The 19,188-nt window shown below is 38.0% G+C and overlaps 1 protein-coding gene across 1 annotated transcript in view; it reads left to right on the top strand.

The window, feature by feature from the left end:
• Positions 1-19,188, top strand: part of LOC111770875 (disintegrin and metalloproteinase domain-containing protein 18-like) — a 119,664-nt gene that overhangs the window by 50,299 nt on the left and 50,177 nt on the right. Inside the window, exon 9 of the mRNA XM_070252764.1 lies at positions 9,590-9,761. The gene's annotated coding sequence lies outside the window, so the exon portion shown is untranslated. The remainder of the gene's footprint in view (positions 1-9,589; positions 9,762-19,188) is intronic.

The following is a 19,188-nucleotide window of genomic DNA, read 5'->3' on the forward strand; positions in this document are numbered from 1 at the left end:
AAATTTTAGAGTTAGCTTGTCAAGTTCCACAAAAAGTCTTATTGGAGGTTTGATTGGTATTGTGTTAAATCTCTAGATTAGTTTGGTGAAGAATCAACATATTTTCAGTATGGAGTCTTCTTTAATTCCTCTTATAGTACTTTTTTTTATCTCTGTAGAGATGTAAACTTCCTGTGTTGTTAGTGTTTTCTCTCTACTTAATATTTCTAGAAGCTACTGAAAATATCTTCTAAAACTTCAATTTCTGATTCTTTATATGAAAATAAAATTGACTTTATTTTATGTCTAGCAGCCTTATTACACCCTTATATTAGTGCTAAACATTTACCTATAAATTCTTTTGGATTTTTACTTATACAATCATATCATCTGGCAATAATGATAATTTCTTTACTTTCTCATCAGTCCTTAAAACTTATTTATATATTTTTGTTACCTTAGTGTACTGGCTAGGAGCTCCTGTACAGTGTTCAAATAGAAGTGATGGTAATATGTATCTTTGTCTTATTCTTGATATCAAAAGGGAAGCTTTCAGCATTTTGCCATTAAATGTTATGTTTGCTGACGATTTTGTAAATATCCCTTATTGGGTTAAGGGAGTTCATTCAAGAACAAATAATTGTTGCAAAGTGTTTGTGCTAGCCCCTAATTTAAGTGCCTCACATATATTAATAATACAAAGATTTCTCTCCTTGCAGAACCAACATTCTGGTGCGAATTTGTTTTCTTCCTAGCGATCTAAGAGATTTTATTATTAATGGATGTTTAATGTTGTCAAATGCTCTTTTTTGTTTTTAGTGAGATAATCATATGATTTTCTTCTTATTCTTTCAAAGTAGAGGATCATATTCATTGATATGGTAATGTACAATTATTCCTCGAATAATGTATTATCGATAATGTGTTATTTTTATTTGCCATCTGTTTATCTTCTTTGGTGAGGTTCTGTTAAGGTCTTTGGCCCATTTTTTTAAATTGGGTTATTTGTTTTCTTATTGTTGAATTTTAAAAGTTCTTTGTATATTTTAGATGTCTTTTGTCTGATAGGTGTTTTGCAAATATTTTCTCCCAGTCTGTGGCTTGTTGTTTCATTCTCTTTACAGAGTATTTGCAGAGCGGAAGTTTTTAATTTTAATAAAATCTTACCAATTCTTTTTCAAGGATCATACTTTTGGTGTTATATCTAAACTGTGATCGCCAAAACCAAGGTCACCTAGATTTTCTCCTATGTTATCTTCAGGAATTTTATAGTTTTGCATTCTGTATTTATGACTGTGATTGACTTGGAGTTAATTTTTGTGAAGCATATAATGTCTGTGTTTAGATTCATTTTTTTTTGCATGCGGGTGTCCACTTGTTCCAGCACCATTTGTTGAAAAGCCTATCCTGTCTCCCTCAAATTGCTTTTGTTCCAAAGATATGCTTTTTGGTACAAAGATACGTTGATTGTATTTGTGTGTGTTTATTTCTGGACTCTGTATTCTCTTTCACTGATCTATTTATTTATTCTTTGCCAGTACCACACTGCCTTGATTACTGTAAGTAGCTTTATCGTATGTCTTGAAGTTAGATAGTGACAGTCTTCCATCTTTATTCTTCTCTTTCAGTATTGTGTTTACTATTCCGAATCCTTTGCCTTTCCATATAAACTTTAGAATCAGTTCGTTGATACCCACAAAATAACTGGTTGGGATTTTGTTTGGGATTGCATTGAATCTATAGATCAAGTTGGGAAGAACTGACATCTTTACAAAATTGAATCTTCCTGTTCTTGAATATGGAGTATCTCTCCATTTATTTACATCTTCTTTGATTTTTTCCATCAGAGTTTTGTAGTTTACCGCATAGATCTTGTACACATTTTGTTAGATTTATACCTAAATATTTCTTTTTTTTTTTTTTGTCTTTGTTTCTGCTAATATAAATGGTATTGTGTTTTTAATTGAAAATTCCAATTGTTTGTTTCTGGAATATAAGAAAGCGATAGATTTTTGTAAATTAATCTTGTATCCTACAACCTTGGTATAATCGATTATTAGTTTCAGAAATTCTTTTGTTGATTCTTTTGGATTTTCTGAGTAGATGATCATGTCTTCTGCAAAGACAGTTTTCTTTCTTTCTTCCCAATCTGTATGTCTTCGTTTTCTTTTCTTATTGCATTAGCTAAGACTGTCAATTTTGTCTGATAGTAATTTAGCTTCCCCAGATTTACTTTGTAATGTCAACAGTGTATTTTTTCCATCCTTTTAATTTGAACTTCTCGTGATCCTCCTGTTTTAGGTATATGTTTTTAAACAACATGCATTTAGGTTTTATTTTTAAATCCAGTCTGACAATATTTGTCTCTTAATTGTATCACTTAATTTACTTATGATTAATGTAATTAATACTATACTGTATTTATTGCAATGTAGATGTCCTTGATTATAAAATATACCCTTACATATCACTAAAAAAGAAAAAAATGGTGCCAATTACATCAATACTTTAATTGTAAGATGAATCCCAACTTCAGAGTATTTTAAATGTATAAAAAATATGTTGTAGAATTAATGAAATACAGTAGTAGTAGTATAAATACCATCTTATGATTTTTTTTGTCTTCTTTTAGGTTCTTTTAAAAAAATCCTCTTTTTTGTTTCTTTTGTATTGGTAGTGTGTTTTCGATATTCATTATTTCCCCTCGATTAGAATGGAAGTTATGTAGTCTTTTATTATATTATTTTTCTTAGAAGTTACCCTAGAAATTATAACACATGTTCTTGGTTTATAATATCTAATATTAATTCGTATCCTTCCTTACACAATTCTGGGCCTTTAGAGCAGCTTAACTCCTTTTCTCCCCTTCTTATGGTGGTCCAGTGGCTGAGATTCACTGCTCTCATCACCGAGGCCTGGGTTAATTTCCAGGTTAGGGAACCACACCACCTGTCTGTTGATTGTCATGCTGTGGTGGCTGTGGTCTTGCCATGATGCTGAAAGCTCTGCTGGTATTTCAAATACCCCATGGCGAGTCACCCATGGTGTACAGATTTCAGCAGACTTTCCAGACTAAGACAGACAGACTAAGAAGGAGGACCTGGCCATCTACTTCTGAAAAAATCGGTCATGAAAACGCTATGAATAACAGTCGAGCATCATTTGATATAACACTGGAAGATGAGAAGATGGGATAGCAAAACAGGGCATTTGCTCCTCTGTACGCAGGGTCACTAGGAGTCAGAATTGACTCAACAGCACTAACAAAAAATTCCCTTCTTGACTTGTATAGCTATGTGCCAGAAAGATATTGTTATCATTGTTTGTTATTAATGTTTAATGAGCATTGTTTATTACTATTCATTTAGATTTGCCTGCATATTGATCACTTCCATTGCTCTTTGATCCTCTTGCATCTCTGACCTTCTGTTTGGTATCATTTTTTAATATCCTTGAAGAACTGTTTTTGAATTTCCTTTAGTGTGTGTCTGATAGTATTTACTATCTCTTAGTTTTTGTTTTTTCCTGAGAGTGTCTTTATTTCTTTCATTCTTGAGGATATTTTTGTTGAATGTAGAATTCTATATTGTCAGTTATTTTCTGTCAGCATGTTGGTGTTTCACTCTTTTTTTTTCTTGCCCCCATGTTGCTTCCTTCTGACTTTGGGCTTCATTTGTTCTTCTTTTTCTCATTCCTGTAGGTTAAGGTTAGATTTTTTATTTGAGGTGTTTCTTGTTTCTTGAGGTAGTCCTGCATTGCTATAAACTTCCTTCTTAGTACTGCATAGTACTTAGTACCCATAGGTTTTGGTATGTGATATTTTCATTTTCATTTATCTCCATGTATTTTTTAATTTCTCCTTTGATTTCTTCATTGACCCAATAGTTGTTTAGTAGCATGTTGTTTAGTCTTTACAAATTTGTGATTTTCCCTGTTTTCTTCTTGTAATTGATTTCTAGTTTCATACTGTTGTGGTCAGAAAAGATACTTGATACAATTTCAATTTTCTTAAGTTTATTAAGACTTGTTTTGTATTTTAACATATGGTCTATCCTTGAGAATGTTCCATGTGCACTTGGAAGAATGTATATTCTACTGCTTTTGCGTGGAATTGTTCTATATATATATATCTGTTAAGTCATTCTGGTCTAATGTGTCATTTAAGGCTGATGTTTCCTTGTTGACTCTCTGGATGATCTGTCAACTGATGAAAGTGAGGTGTTAAAGTCCCCTAGTATTATTGTATTGCTGTCAGTTTTTCCCTTGAGGTCTGTTAACAATTGCTTTATATATTTTGGTGCTCCTATGTTAGGTGCATATATATTAATAAATGTTTGTGTCTTCTTGGTGGATTGTCTCCTTTATTATTATATAATGCCAATCTTTGTCCCTTGTTACCTTTGTTTTCTGAAGTCTATTTTGCCTGGTGCAAGTATTTTGCCTACTTTCTTTCAACTACCATTGCTTGGAGTATCATCTTCCACCCTAAGTTTTTTTTTAAGTTTCTCTATCATGTTCAAGTTAAATATATATTTTATATATATATATATTTATAAATATATTTGTAAATATTTATAATAAATATATATAAATATATATATATAGAACATGCAGAAACACATACAAAATATGCATGCATATCCTACTTAGGGTTTTTTGAATTTAAAAGTTTGTGGTTTGATAATTTTTATCAGTTATGAAAAATTCTCAGTCATTATGTTTTCACATATTGACTCTGTACATAGTGCTTCTGCATATGTGCTGTCTTTTTTCTTCTGTTATTCTCACTAACTGTGTGTGAGACCTCACAATGTGCTCTTTGTCTCTGACTCTTTCTTTTTATATTTTCTATCATTTTGTGTTTCTTTCTGGGTAATTTTTTTTTGAGAAAGATTAGCCCTGAGCTAACTGCTGCCAATCTTCCTCTTTTTTCTGATGAAGACTGGCCCTGAGCTAACATCAGTGTCCATCTTCCACTACTTTATATGTGGGACACCTACCACAGCATGGCTTGCCAAGTGGTGCCATGTCTGCACCCGGGATCTGAACTGGTGAACCCCAGGCCTCCAAAGTGAAATGTGTGCACTTAACCACTGCGCCACCAGGCCAGCCCCTTTCTGGGTAATTTTTTTGACATCTTTCAGTTCACTGATCCTGCCTTCATCTGTATTTAGTCTGTTGTTAAACCTATCCATTGAATTCTTAATTTTGCCTCTTATAGTTCATTTGCCAAATTTCTATCTGGTTCTTTTTCAAATCTCCTATATTGTGGATTTTCAATCTCTGCTAAAGTTTTCAAGTTTGTCATTTTTCTTCTTGCCTATATGTAGCAAGCAGGGATTTTTTTTTTTTTTTTTTGGTTATTGTTTGATAATTCTAGTATCTGTAGACTTCATTGGACTGTATCATTTTTTCTTTATAGTGTCTCTTATTTTTTCTCATAGTGGTTATCATAGTATCCTGTGGTTTTGTGTTGTGTTTTCTTAATGTATTGGCCATTGTATTTGAATAATTTTTGGTAAGAATAATTTGACAAGTAGGATTTTGTTATCCTTGGTGGTATTAAATCTTGTTTTTTTGAGGACAGATTTTCCACCTTCTACTTCATATGCTATTTGGTAAATATTAGTTATAATCTAACTTTGTAACATGATATTCATTATTATTTAAGATATCTGGGTAACCTGGTAGTGTTCGTCTCACACGTCTCACACACTTGGATTCCTGGAAGTGTCGGGTGCTCTTCCTGGCAGGTAATTTTCTGGAGAAATGGCTTTCTTAACTCCCCCTCAGTGCCACCTACACCAAAGGTCTCCAAAATCAGAGTGCTTTTTTTTTTTTCTTTTTAAATCTAAGTGCCATCACTTAGAGTCTTCTCTTGGGTCTTCCTATTTCTAGGCTGTGGGGGTTAGGATGTTAATGGTGGGAATGTGTTCTGGTTATTTCTAGATTACTGGTATAAAGAAAATTCTACATGATAGTTTATTCTTTTAAATCATATCCTGGTAGACCATTTCCATTATTCTCAGTCATATCTATCTCCTTTTGAAGCAGTTTTGGGAAACTCACCTAGATGTGAGAAAAGGGATGAGGAGATGCTTTAAATTAATATCCTATTGCCCAGAAGTGATAGGTAGAAGAGTAGGAATACTTTACTTGCTATTCAAGCCAAGTCTCAGGAGAAAGATTATCCTTCTTATAACTGTACATGCCATCCAAGGATGACTAGGGCAAGAATGTTTTCATTTTAACTTCGAAAGCATTGCTAAAGGCCAACCTGGGGATGTTTGTTATTATCTCCATCTGCTAAAAAGCGCCAGAAGTGATTATGATTTTGTTATCCTCTTCAGTACTATAGTCAACTTCATTGTGGGTGAAATAGATTTTATTTTTGTAGATTGCTTTAGAATCAAACATTTAAAGCATTGTTTCTATAAGAAAATGCGTTCTGTCTACAAAACAACAAGCTTATTTTAAAAATAATCTGTTTAGAAGTGGTGGACTTTGTGTAGATTAAAACTGAAGACTCAAATGTAGGAATATACATATGTCTGCACAACTGCCCTCGCTGTTGGCTGATTAATATATTCTAACAGAAAACATTGTTGAATGTGTACTATGTGGCAGACACTGTACTAACCAAATAAAGACCAATAATAGGAAATAAAAAACAATTACAAACCTCTCTTTAAATGGAAGTCTCTTGTTTATCAAATTATTATTATACACTTTAGTTTGACATTTCCGCTTGATGTCTATTAGACTCAAACTACTATTGTCCCTCCTAAAACCTGCTCTACCCACAGTCTCCCCCATGTCAGTTAATGGTAACACCTTCCTTTTGGTAGCTCAGGACAAAAACCTCGGAATCATCCTTGACATCTCTCTTTTTTCCCCCACATTCTTCATTTTAATGGCTGTTCCTTTGAAACATATAAATAATCCAAACACTTGTTACTGCTTCTGCTGATACCCTGCTGATCCATCATCATCATTTGAATGGATTTCTGCAAGAGCCTTCTGTGTGGTCTTCCTGCTTAACATAGGAAGCATGGTGATTCTATTAAAATGGAAGTCAAATCATGTTCCTCCTGCTCAACACTTTCCACTGTCTCATCCCCCCTGTCAGAATCTCCCCATTTCACTCACAGTAAAAAGTCAGATTCTTACAATGGCCTACAATGGCCTATTCCCACCTTCTCTGACTGTGGCTCTTCCTTATGCGTTCCCTCACTGGCTCACTCCATTCCAACCCACTGGCTTCCTTATTGTTCCCTGAACTTGTGGAGCAGGCTACTGCCTTAGGGCTTTTGCAATTGCTCCTCCTTCTCCCTGTAATGTTCTCCCTCTAGATATCCAGTTTTGATTCAGTTGTCTCGCTGTATGAAGTGTCTGTCCTGACTGCTCTTTTAAAAATTGCACTGGCCCCCCCATCCCTTGCACAGGTCATCCCCTTCACCTGCTTAGCTTTTTCCCCCCATGGCTCTTATCTTCTCATATACTATCAAATTTACTTCCTTATGTTTGTAGTCTGTCCCACTCACTAGAATGTCACCTTCACAGGCGTGGGGATTTTTGTCTGCTTTTTTTTTTTTCTGTTTTATCCCTTGCAAAAAGGAGAATGCCTTGTACATAATAGATGTTTGACAAATATTTGTTGAATGAATGATATTGCACAGAAGAACTCCTACTCAAAATATTCTTAAACAGAGACTAGCAGGAAAAAGAATACAGAAAATAAATGTTTTTGTTATGTTCAAAAACCTTGTGGTAAGTCTTTTCTTTCCATATGAATTCAAATATTGTCTTTGTTTAGCTTTTTATTATAGACAATTGATTATTCATGTTCTTTCTCCTTTCTTTCTCTGCCGATTAATCTGTTAAAATCCTTCAGCCTCCTCCATTCAAAGACTTTTTTGTCAAATAGTTAACAGTACTAAAATGTTCCAGGCAGACTGCTTTCCATTCACAAGAGCCAAGAGCCAGAACTGTCTACTTCCCTGGAGACTTGGGCCAGTTAGCAAAGAAGAGTGTAACACGTATACCCAGGGGGCAAAGTCTCACACGAAGGAACTGTTTCTTAGGTTCCATGGGGGTGCAAAAGACTCAGCTTAGATTGGGAGACCTCCTCAATAGCTATAATGCAACAGTTTTCACTCCTGCTGCTACTTTTGGTAGCATTACTCAAACCAATGGAAAACAGATTCTTTCAGGGCACCCCATATTCCCCTGATAAAATTTTAATGTGACTTGGATTTCTCAGAGATTCTTGTTGTATATATTGATGTGTTTCCCACTAGTCTTCAAAAGTAAAAATAGGGTCCAGCCTGGTGGTGTAGTGGTTAAGTTTGCATGCTCCACTTCGGCAGCCTGGGGTTCATGGGTTTGGATTCGGGGTGTGGACCTACACACTGCTCATCAAGCCATGCTGTGGCAGTGTCCCACATAGAAAATAGAGGAAGATTGGCAACAGATGTTAGCTCAGGGCCAATCTTCTTCAGCAAAAAAAAAAAGTAAAAATAGCCAATAGGACTATCTGAAAATATTTTGTAGTTATTGAGTAAAAGAATAACTAAAAACCCCCAACAACATGTAGAACACATCAAGATTGTATGTGTAATTGTGTACATATAAATCTCACATAGCTGCAGTTGAAGAGTTTCTAGAAGCCCATCTAGCCTTCAGAGTATAAACTGTCATTCTTAGGAATTATCATAAAAGGTATTTAAACCTCAAACTGAAGCTTAAGTTCTCCCCTGTGCGTTCTACTACTGGATGACTGTAGTGCACCCTCACTGGAATTGCCCATTCACACTATTTTCACATGACTCCCTGTAAGTGACAGTGAGGGAACATAAGAATGTTACTGTGCAGAGTGAAAAAAGATTAGGGAAGCTTATAGCTAGCTTCAAATATTTGAAGAACTTTTACTAGGGAAGGTAAGCAAAACTTAATTCAGGATAGGACTAGATAGATAATTTTTAAGGTCTCTCCTGATGATGAGATTTATGATTTTGATTTTCAATGTAAGTGATGTGTTTGGAAGATATTTTCATGGAGGTAAAATATATTGTAACCAAAATGCTGAATTATTATGTAGTAATTGAAATAATGGTCTATATTTATTAGAAATAGAGATTAATTCTCATCTTTCTATTTTTATTAGCTTATTTTCTGCCATTTTAAATATTCACTTGGTTGAAGACATGACCTAAAATTTTTGAAATGAGTATTTGCTATGACATAAGGTCTTTTTCTTTCTCTTTTACTGAGGTCATAATAGTTAAAACATTGTGAAATTTCAGTTATACATTATTATTTGTCAGTCACCATACAAATGTGTCCTTTCACCTCTTATGCCCAGCCCCCAACCGCCTTCCCCTCTGATAACCACTAATCTGTTCTCTTTGTCCATGTGTTTATCTCCCACATACAAGTGAAATCATGTGGTGTTTGTCTTTCTCTGTTTGGCTTCTTTCACTTAATATGATACCCTCAAGGTCCACCCATGTTGTTGCGAATGGGATGATTTTTGTCTTTTTTATGACTGAGTAGTATTCCATTGTTGATACATATGACAATAAGATCTTTTTATTAATGTTTATTATAGAGGTTCCAGAAAGTTTAGCAGTTGCAGTGCAGAGGACATTGAGAAGTTAACTTTAAATAAAGGAGGAAGCTGCCTTCTTAATATTCCGAAGCCAGATGAAGCCTATAGCGTTCCCTTCTGTGGAAATAAGTTGGTGGACTCCAAGGAAGAGTGTGACTGTGGTACTCCAAAGGTCAGTGTAATGTTTGATTTTTGTTTTGTGAAGTTGCTTCAGGATTTGCAAAAAATAAAATAGCTTGCTTTGAGCGACTCTGGCATAGGGGCTAAAGTAAAGTTCAGTGACAAAATGAGGATAGGTATTTTGCTTGTGGGGATGTATTCCTGGGATTGGTCAGAACATAACTAATGGAGTCGTCTATTTTGGTGTCAAGGAAAGCAGCATGTTTATTCATCTATTTTTTGCTACCTTCTGCCATTTCTCTTATGGTTATTGAGTCACGTATTTGCTTTAAAGAGCTAACCAGTTTTTCCCGTGGCTCTTTACTTGTAAGCTTTCACTATTCTGGCACTGCCGTTGCAGAAATCTTTATTCAGTTGAACTCATTTTAATAATAAATTGAAGCCGGCTCATTCTCCAGAGTCCTTCCATTACAAAATTCTTGCTACTCAAATTAGCATTCTCTCTTATTAAGCTTCAGTTTACCTACTGGTCTCTTGCTTTATCACACGTATTACCCACATTTATTGCCGTAAGCCCGTGTCTATTTTTATTATTATTCTGTATCTTAATCATTCTCCTCTCAAAATGAGCCACTTAAGCCCTTTCCTCCTAAGCCTTGCACTAAATTTAAAGAAATTTGTTCAGTTCTGTAAGCTTTACTGTATTCTCAGTCTTTTCCACAAGTGCTGCTGCTGCTTCTTTACCTGACCACACCTGGCTTTTGCCAGAAGGCTTCATGTTCTAGAAAAGCAGTATGCAGGAGGATCTCGTCAAGATGGTGCTGTGAGCAGACGTTGAACTCGCCTCCTTCCACGAACACAACCAGGTTACAACAATTTTGGGAAGAATAACCCTGGATTGAAAACTTAAAACTGGAGAAAAAGAACTCCCACGAGAAGGGACAGTCCTGACAAAAGCAGAAGAGGCAGTAACTGTGGCAGGAGAGGAAAAAAGCCACCTTTGGGAGCAGCAGAGCTTCTCAGCTGGCCAGCTAGGAGCCACCCTAAGGTACGAGCCCTCCCTGGAGGAGTGAGGTCTGCAGCTGGGTCAATACTGCTATAACCATCCTTTGGACTCAGCCCAACTGAGAGGGGGTTCTTACTGTCTGGCTTTGCTGGCTATTAACTGCAGCGAGGACACCCCAGAAAAGCTATCAGCCAAAAGCCAAAAACATCCAGGTCTTACAGGGCCCACGCACAAACTCACTCATTGCAGCAACCTAGAATCACAGGAGAGAAGGCTGACTGTCCTCTGGTGAAACAAGACTCACCCAGTGGGCTCTGGGGGCATCTTCGTGAGAGGAGGATCCTCTCCGGAGACTGAGACATTGGTGGGGGCCATTGTTCTGAGCTGGTCCAGGAGTGCTGATACGGACACCAGTGGGGGCCATTGAGGTGTATCCCTTGGGCTGTTAGCCCAGGGGCCTGCCAGACCCACTTGAGCACAGATTTAATCCAGTTCAGCCAGGGCATGCAACCAGCCCTAGGGACAGGCCCCACCTAACAGCAAGCCCTCAGGCTACTTTTCAGCCTGCATTGACTGAGTGCCTTTATCCTCTACAGGCAGGCAAGGGTGTCTGCCTTTGTGGGGCAGGGCTTGTGTGAGGACCAGGTGAACTGTGGGGGGCATTGGGGCAGAGGTGGGGGCCTCTGAAGTGTGGCATTGGGGTACGCTCCAGGGTGTTGAGAAGTGTGCACGGACCAGGACTGTGTTGACAGTGTATGTGGTCCAGTGGGGGATGAGGCTTATCAGCAGCAGAAGACTTGTGCTTCACAAATAGCCATAAAAAGGATCAGCCCCACCTTCCAAAGCCTGAAACAACTGAGTGCCTCCATGCCAAGGGCTAGCCCCACTCAGCTGCACTCCTAAGAGAACTGACAAGAGCCTTGTTGGCCTCAGGCCTATCACAACTGTAAGCCCCTGAGCCTAGCAACCAGCTACACTGGGTACCAACCCAATTAAGAGGACAATTGCAATAAGAGTGTACTAATAGACTGTGTAGCCAGCAGTGCTGAGGCCCCTCCAAACCGGATTTACAAATAGCTGGCCAGGGAAGGAAAGATCAGACTCCCTGGGTACCTGCAGTGGGAGCAACCCTGCCACAGCAGAAGAACACAAGTAGCCCACAAAGGGGTCACTCCTGGTTCTTATGGTCTGGTGATGAGAGGCAAGCACACTGCTGGGCCTCATAAGGCATCTCATACATAAGGCCACTTCTCCAAGATCAGGAGACATAGCTGACTCACCTAGTACAAAGAAAATAGCACAGAGAAAGAGGCATAATTAGGAGTCAAAGGAATGCTTTCCAAGCAAGGGAACACTACAAAACCCCAGAAAAAGAACTAAGTGAAACAGAAACTAGTGACCTCCTTGACAAAGAATTCAAACAAAATATAATGAGGATGCTCACAGATATGCAGAGAAGAATGGATGAACACAGTGAGCACATCAGCAAAGAACTGGAAGATATAAAACAGAACCAATCAGAAATGAAGAATACAATACTGGAAATGAGAAACTCACTAGAGGGACTCAATAGCAGAGTAGAGGAGGCAGAAGAACAGATCAGCGAGCTAGACGAAAGACTAGAGGAAATCACCCAAGCAGAACAGAAAAGAGAAAAAAGAGATGAATAAGCAGAGTCTAAGGGAAATCTGGGACAATATCAAGCATGCTAACATTCGGATTATAGGTGTCCAAGAAGGAGAAGAGAGAGACAAAGGGGCAGAAAATTTATTTGTAGAGATAATAGAGGAAAATTTTCCTCACTTGAGGAAGGAAACAGACATCCAAGTTCAGGAAGCACAGAGAGCTCCAAAACAAAAGAAGCCCAAAGAGGGCCACAACAAGACATATTATAATCAAAATGTCTAAAATTAAAGACAAAGAGAGAATTCTAAAAGCAGCAAGAGAAAGGCCACAAGTGACATATAAAGGGAAGCCCCTCAGGCTGTCAGCGGACTTCTGAGTTGAGACCCTACAGGTGAGACAAGAATGGCAGGACATATTTGAACTGCTAAAAGGAAAAAACCTTCAGCCAAGAATACTCTATCCATCAAGGCTATCATTCAGAATGGAAGGAGAGATAAAGAGCTTCCCTGACAAGAAAAATTTAAAGGAGTTTATCACGAAGTAACCAGTTCTACAAAAAATGCTGAAGGGACTTATTTAAGTGGGAAAGCAATGAGCACAAATAGAGATAAAAGAAAAAAATTATCAAAAAAACAACAAGCAAAAAACAGTCAGTAAAATCACTTGTAAGGTAAAGGCAGCAGATCAACTACCTGTGAAGATAATATGAAGGTTGAAAGACAAATGCATTAAAATTACCTATTTCAATGATAAGAGGGTAATGCATATACACACACTAAACAAAAGACTATATATGATGCGAAAAACATATAATATGGGAGGAGGGGAGTGAAAAAGTAGAGCTTTTAGAAAGATGTCAAGCTAAAGAGTCTGTCTACTCAATATAGACTGTTATATGCATAGAATATTAAATAGGATCCTCATGGGAACCACAAACCAAAAACCTATAACAAGCAGGAAAAAAAGTAAGACAAAAGAAATAAAACATATTACTAAAGATAGCCATCAAACCACAAGTGAAAGAAAGAGAGCAAGAGAAAAAGAAAGAAACTGAGAAGAACTACTAAAACACCCCAAAAAAAGACAAAGTGACAAAATGGCAATAAATACATATTTATGAATAGCTACTTTAAATGTCAATGGACTAAATGCTCCAATCAAATGCCATAGGGTGGCCAACTGGATAAAAAACCAAGATCCATGTATATGCTGCATGCAAGAGACACACTTCAGACCTACAGACACACAAACTGAAAGTGAAAGGATGGAAAAAGATATTCCATGCAAATGGCAAAGAAAAGAAAGCTGGGGAGCAATACTTATATCAGACAAAATAGACTTTAAATCAAAAACTGTAATAAGAGACACAGACGGGCACTATATAATGATAAAGGGAACAATCCAACAAGAAAATATAACACTTGTAAATATCTACACACCCAACATAGGAGCACCTAAATATATAAAGCAATTATTAACAGACATAAGAGGAGAAATTGACAGTAACACAATAATAGTAGGGGACTTTAACACTCCACTTACACTAATGGATAGATCATCCAAACAGAAGATCAATAAAGAAACACTCACCTTAAAGGACACATTAGACCAGATGGACTTAGTAGATATATACAGAATATTCCATCCAAAAACCACAGAATACACATTCTTTTCAAATGCCCATGGAACATTCTCCAGGATTGGTCACATATTAGGGCACAAAACAAGTCTCAATAAATTTAAGAAGATCGAAATAATACCATACATATTTTCTGACCGCAAAGGTATAAAATTGGAAATCAACTACAGTAAGAAAACCAGAAAAGCCACAAAAATGTGGAGATTGAACAAAATTCTACTGAACAATGATTGGGTCAATGAAGAAATCAAAGAAGAAATCAAAAAATTCCTGGAGATAAATGAAAATGAAAACACGCCATGCCAGAATCTCAGGAATATAGCAAAAGCACTTCTATGAGGGAAGTTTATAGCAATTCAGGCCTACCTCAACAAAGAAGAAAAATCACAAATAGACAATCTAACAGTGCACCTAAAGGTACTGGAAAAAGAACAACAAACAAAGCCCAAAATCAGCCGAAGGAAGGAAATAATGAAAATCAGAGCAGAAATAAATGAAATAGAGACTAAAAAAGCAATAGAAAAAATTAATGGAACCAAGAACTGGTTCTTCGAAAAGATAAAATTGACAAACCCTTAGCTAGACTCACCAAGAAAAGAAGAGAGAAGGCTCAAATAAATAAAATCAGAAATGAAAGAGGAGAGATTACAACAGACACCTCAGAAATACAAAAGATAAGAGAATACTATGAAAAGCTATACGCCAACAAATTGGATAATCTAGAAGAAATGGATAAATTGTTGGAAACATACAACCTTCCAAAACTGGACCAAGAAAATATAGAAAATTTGAAGAGACCAATCACCAGTAAGGAGATCGAAACAGCAATTAAAAACCTCCCAAAAAAGAAAATTCCAGGACCAGATGGCTTCCCTGGTGAAATCTACCAAACATTGAAAGAAGACTTAATACCTATCCTTCTCAAACTCTTCCAAACAATTGAAGAGGAGGGGAGGCTTCCTAACTCCTTCTAAAAAACGAACATTATCCTGATACCAAAACCAGACAAGGACAACACAAAAAAAGAAAATTACAGGCCAATATCACTGATGAACATCGATGTAAAAATCCTCAACAAAATTCTAGCAAATCGAATACAAGAAGACATTAAAAAGATCATACATCATGATTCAGTGGGTTTCATTCCAGGGATGCAGGGATGGTTCAACATCTGCAAATCAATCAACGTGATACACCACATCAACAAACTGAGGAATAAAAACCACATGATCATCTCACTAGATGCAGAGAAGGCATTTGACAAGATGCAGCAGCCATTTATGATAAAAACTCTGAACAAAATGGGCATAGAAGGAAACTACCTCAACATAATAAAGGCCATATATGACAAACCCATAGCCAACATCATATTCAATGAAATGGGCAAAAACTGAACACCATCCCCTGCAAAACAGGAAGGAGACAAGAATGCCCTCTATCACTACTCTTATTCAACATAGTACTGGAGGTCCTGGCCAGAGCAGTCAGGCAAGAAAAAGGAATAAAAGGAATCCAAATAGGGAGGGAAGAAGTGAAACTCTCGCTGTTTACAGACCACATGATCTTATATATAGAAAACCCCAAAGAATCCATTGGAAAACTCTTAGAAGTAATCCACAACTACAGCAAAGTTGCAGGGTACAAAATCAATTTGCATAAATCAGTAGCATTTCTATACTCCAATAACGAACTAACAGAAAAAGAACTCAAGAACACAATACCATTCACAATTGCAACAAAAAGAATAAAATACCTTGGGGTAAATTTAGCTAAGGAAGTGAAGGACCTATATAATGAAAATTACAAGGCCTTTCTGAGAGAATTGGATGACGACTTAAGGAGATGGAAAGACATTCCATGTACATGGATTGGAAGAATAAACATAGTTAAAATATCTGTTCTACCTAAAGCAATCTACAGATTCAATGCTATCCCAATCAGAATCCGAATGTCATTCTTTGCAGAATTAGAACAAAGAATCCTAAAATTCATATGGGGCGACAAACGACCCCGAATTTCTAAAGCAATCCTGAGAAAAAAGAACAAAACGGGAGGCATCACAATCCCTGACTTCAAAACATACTACAAAGCTACAGTAATCAAAACAGCATGGTACTGGTACAAAAACAGGTGCACAGATCAATGGAACAGAATTGAAAGCCCAGAAATAAAACAACACATCTATAGACAGCTTATCTTTGACAAAGGAGCTGAGGGCATACAATGGAGAAAAGAAAGTCTTTTCAACAAATGGTGCTGGGAAAACTGGAAAGCCACATGTGAAAGAATGAAAATTGACCATTCTTTTTCACCATTTACCAAAATAAACTCAAAATGGATCAAAGACCTAAAGGTGAGACCTGAAACCATAAGGCTTCTAGAAGAAAACGTAGGCAGTACACTCTTTGACATCAGTATTAAAAGGATCTTTTCGGACACCATGCCTTCTCAGAGAAGGGAAACAAGAGAAAGAATAAACAAATGGAACTTCATCAGAATAAAGAGCTTCTTCAAGGAAAATAAAAACAGGATTGAAACAAAAAAAAACCCACTAACTGGGAAAAAATATTTGCAAGTCATATATCTGACAAAGGCTTAATATCCATAATATATAAAGAACTGTCACAACTCAACAACAAAAAATCAAACAACCTGATCAAAAAATGGGCTGGAGACATGAACAGACATTTCTCCAAAGAAGATATATGGATGGCCAATAGGCACACGAAAAGATGCTTATCATCGCTGATTATCAGGGAAATGCAAATCAAAACTACACTAAGATATCACCTTACACCCATTAGAATGACAAAAATATCTAAAACTAATAGTAACAAATGTTGGAGAGGTTGTGGAGAAAAAGGAACCCTCATACATTGCTGGTGGAAATGCAAACTGATGCAGCCAGTATGGAAAACAATATGGAGATTCCTGAAAAAATTAAAAATAGAACTACCATACAATCCAGCCATCCCACTATTGGGTATTTATCCAAAGAGCTTGAAGTCAGCAATCCCAAAAGTCCTATGTACCCCAATGTTCATTGCAGCATTATTTACAATAGCCAAGACATGGAAGCAACCTAAGTGCCCATCAAAGATGAGTGGATAAAGAAGATGTGGTACATATACACAATGGAATACTACTCAGCTGCAAAACAGAACAAAATCATTCCATTTGCAATAACACGGATGGACCTTGAGGGAAGTATGTTAAGTGAAATAAGCCAGCTAGAGAAGGACAATCTGTGTATGACTCCACTCATATGAGGAATTTAAAAATGTGGACTAAGAACAGTTTAGTGGATACCAGGGGAAAGATGGGGTGGGGGGTGGGCACAAAAGGTGAAGTGGTGCACCTACAACACGACTGACAAACATTAATGTACAACTGAAATTTCACAAGATTGTAACCTATCATTAACTCAATAAAAAAAAAGATTATTGTGAGTTATTTGTCTGACAGAAGTAGATAGATCTCCATTTCTTTAGGGTTAGTTATTGCAGCTTTATTAGTTTCCTTTGGTTGTGTTACATTGACCTGATATTTTTGTGATCCTTGATTCCTTACGTGGATATCTGTGAAATTGAGTAAGTGGTCTTCTCTTCCAGATTTTACAGGTTTGCTTTGGCAGAGATAGTTCTTCACCAGTCAGCTCAGTTTGGGTTTCTGGACACGTCCACTGATAATGTCCTCAGGCAGGTAGGGCTTAGTATCAGTGCCTATTTTTGAGTGAGGCCACTGACCAAGCTCTGAAGTCGGGAGTGGGGGTGCCACTGGATGATAACAGTTGCACAGGACTGCTGGCTTCGTTCCCTGTCCAACCGAGGCTGTAAGAATGCTCCATGGTTGCCTGCATTCACTGGTCAGGCTTCCTAGATTGTCAGGATAGGGTACTCTACTCAGCAGCAGGTGGACTATGAATTAGCTTCTCTGCACTGTCAGGGCAACACAATGGGCCCCAAGGCCTGCATGGCTCATTGTTTTGGGGCCTGAATCAGGCAAGACTATGTGCTGAATTCCTTGGCCAGATGGGGCTACTGGTTTTGCTCTGAAAATAGGGAAAGCCATGGGCTGTGCTCTTTGTTCAAGTGCCACTGTACGCGGGTGGCTATGCAGCTTCTTGTGTACTCTGCTTAGGTTCCCTGGTCAGGCTGGCTGAAGGCTATATTCAGCAATGGAAGGGGCTATGAATTAGTTTCCCTGCCCAGGTGGAGCAGCAGAAGCAGCTTGGATCTTTGTGATCTTGACTCAAGCTGATCTGTACCCCAAGTTCCCTGGCTGAACATGCTGCTGGCTCTGCTCTGTGGATGGTCAGCTCTGCCTGCCATACTCTTAGCTTCAGCATTGCTGGGCTATACAGCTTCCAAGTATTCCAGCCAGGCTTTCTGTTCAGGCAGGGCTGAGACCTATACTCAGATGTGGATGGGGCTAGGAATTATCTCCCCTTCCTGGGCAGAGTGGGAGGGCAGGCTCCAAGAAGACTCTCAGGTGTTTGTGGTTAAGGTTTTTGGTGGGCAGAGCTGGGAGCTATATTTAGCAATGGGTGGGGCTATGAATTAGCTCCCTTGCCTAGGCAGAACTGACTAAAAGCCCAGCAAAGCTCTTTGTTTGTGGTCTTGACTTAAGCTGACCCACACCTCAAGTTCCCTTGCCAAACAATGCCGCTAGCTTTGCTCTGGAAATCAGCTCTGCCTGCCTTATTCTCTGCTCAAGCCTTGCTGGGTTATGCAGCTCCCAGTTGTTTCAGCCAGTCTTCTGTTCAGGTGGGGCCTTGGCATTGGGCAGGGCTATGACTCATTTCCCCTAGGGGTGTGGGACAGACCAGCCTCCCAGTTCTGGCAAGACTTTTTATTTGAGGACCTAAATCAGGCATGCATACACCCCATCAAGGGTTCTGGTCAGACTGCTGCACTATCTTGGCTCTGCAGATGACCAAAGCTGCTGATTAGGACTACAACTTGGGTATTGCATGTGGGAACCTGGTCTGCCAAGATCGAAACACTAGTTGTTGCATGCTCCTCCACACTTCTCCATCACAATTGTATCCCAGCGATCAAGCCCCCCAGCATCCTCTGTGCTCCCCATGAGGCAAGAGTGGAGTTGGAACTCTCAAGAAGTGACTGACAATCCTGGGGAAGCTGTATGTCCACCCTGGGCTTTCTTTCCCCACTTGAAGAACCACAGGCCCTAGGGAGATCTCTCAGT

This window comes from Equus caballus, chromosome 27, assembly GCF_041296265.1.
Source record: "Equus caballus isolate H_3958 breed thoroughbred chromosome 27, TB-T2T, whole genome shotgun sequence".
Classification (NCBI taxonomy): domain Eukaryota; kingdom Metazoa; phylum Chordata; class Mammalia; order Perissodactyla; family Equidae; genus Equus; species Equus caballus.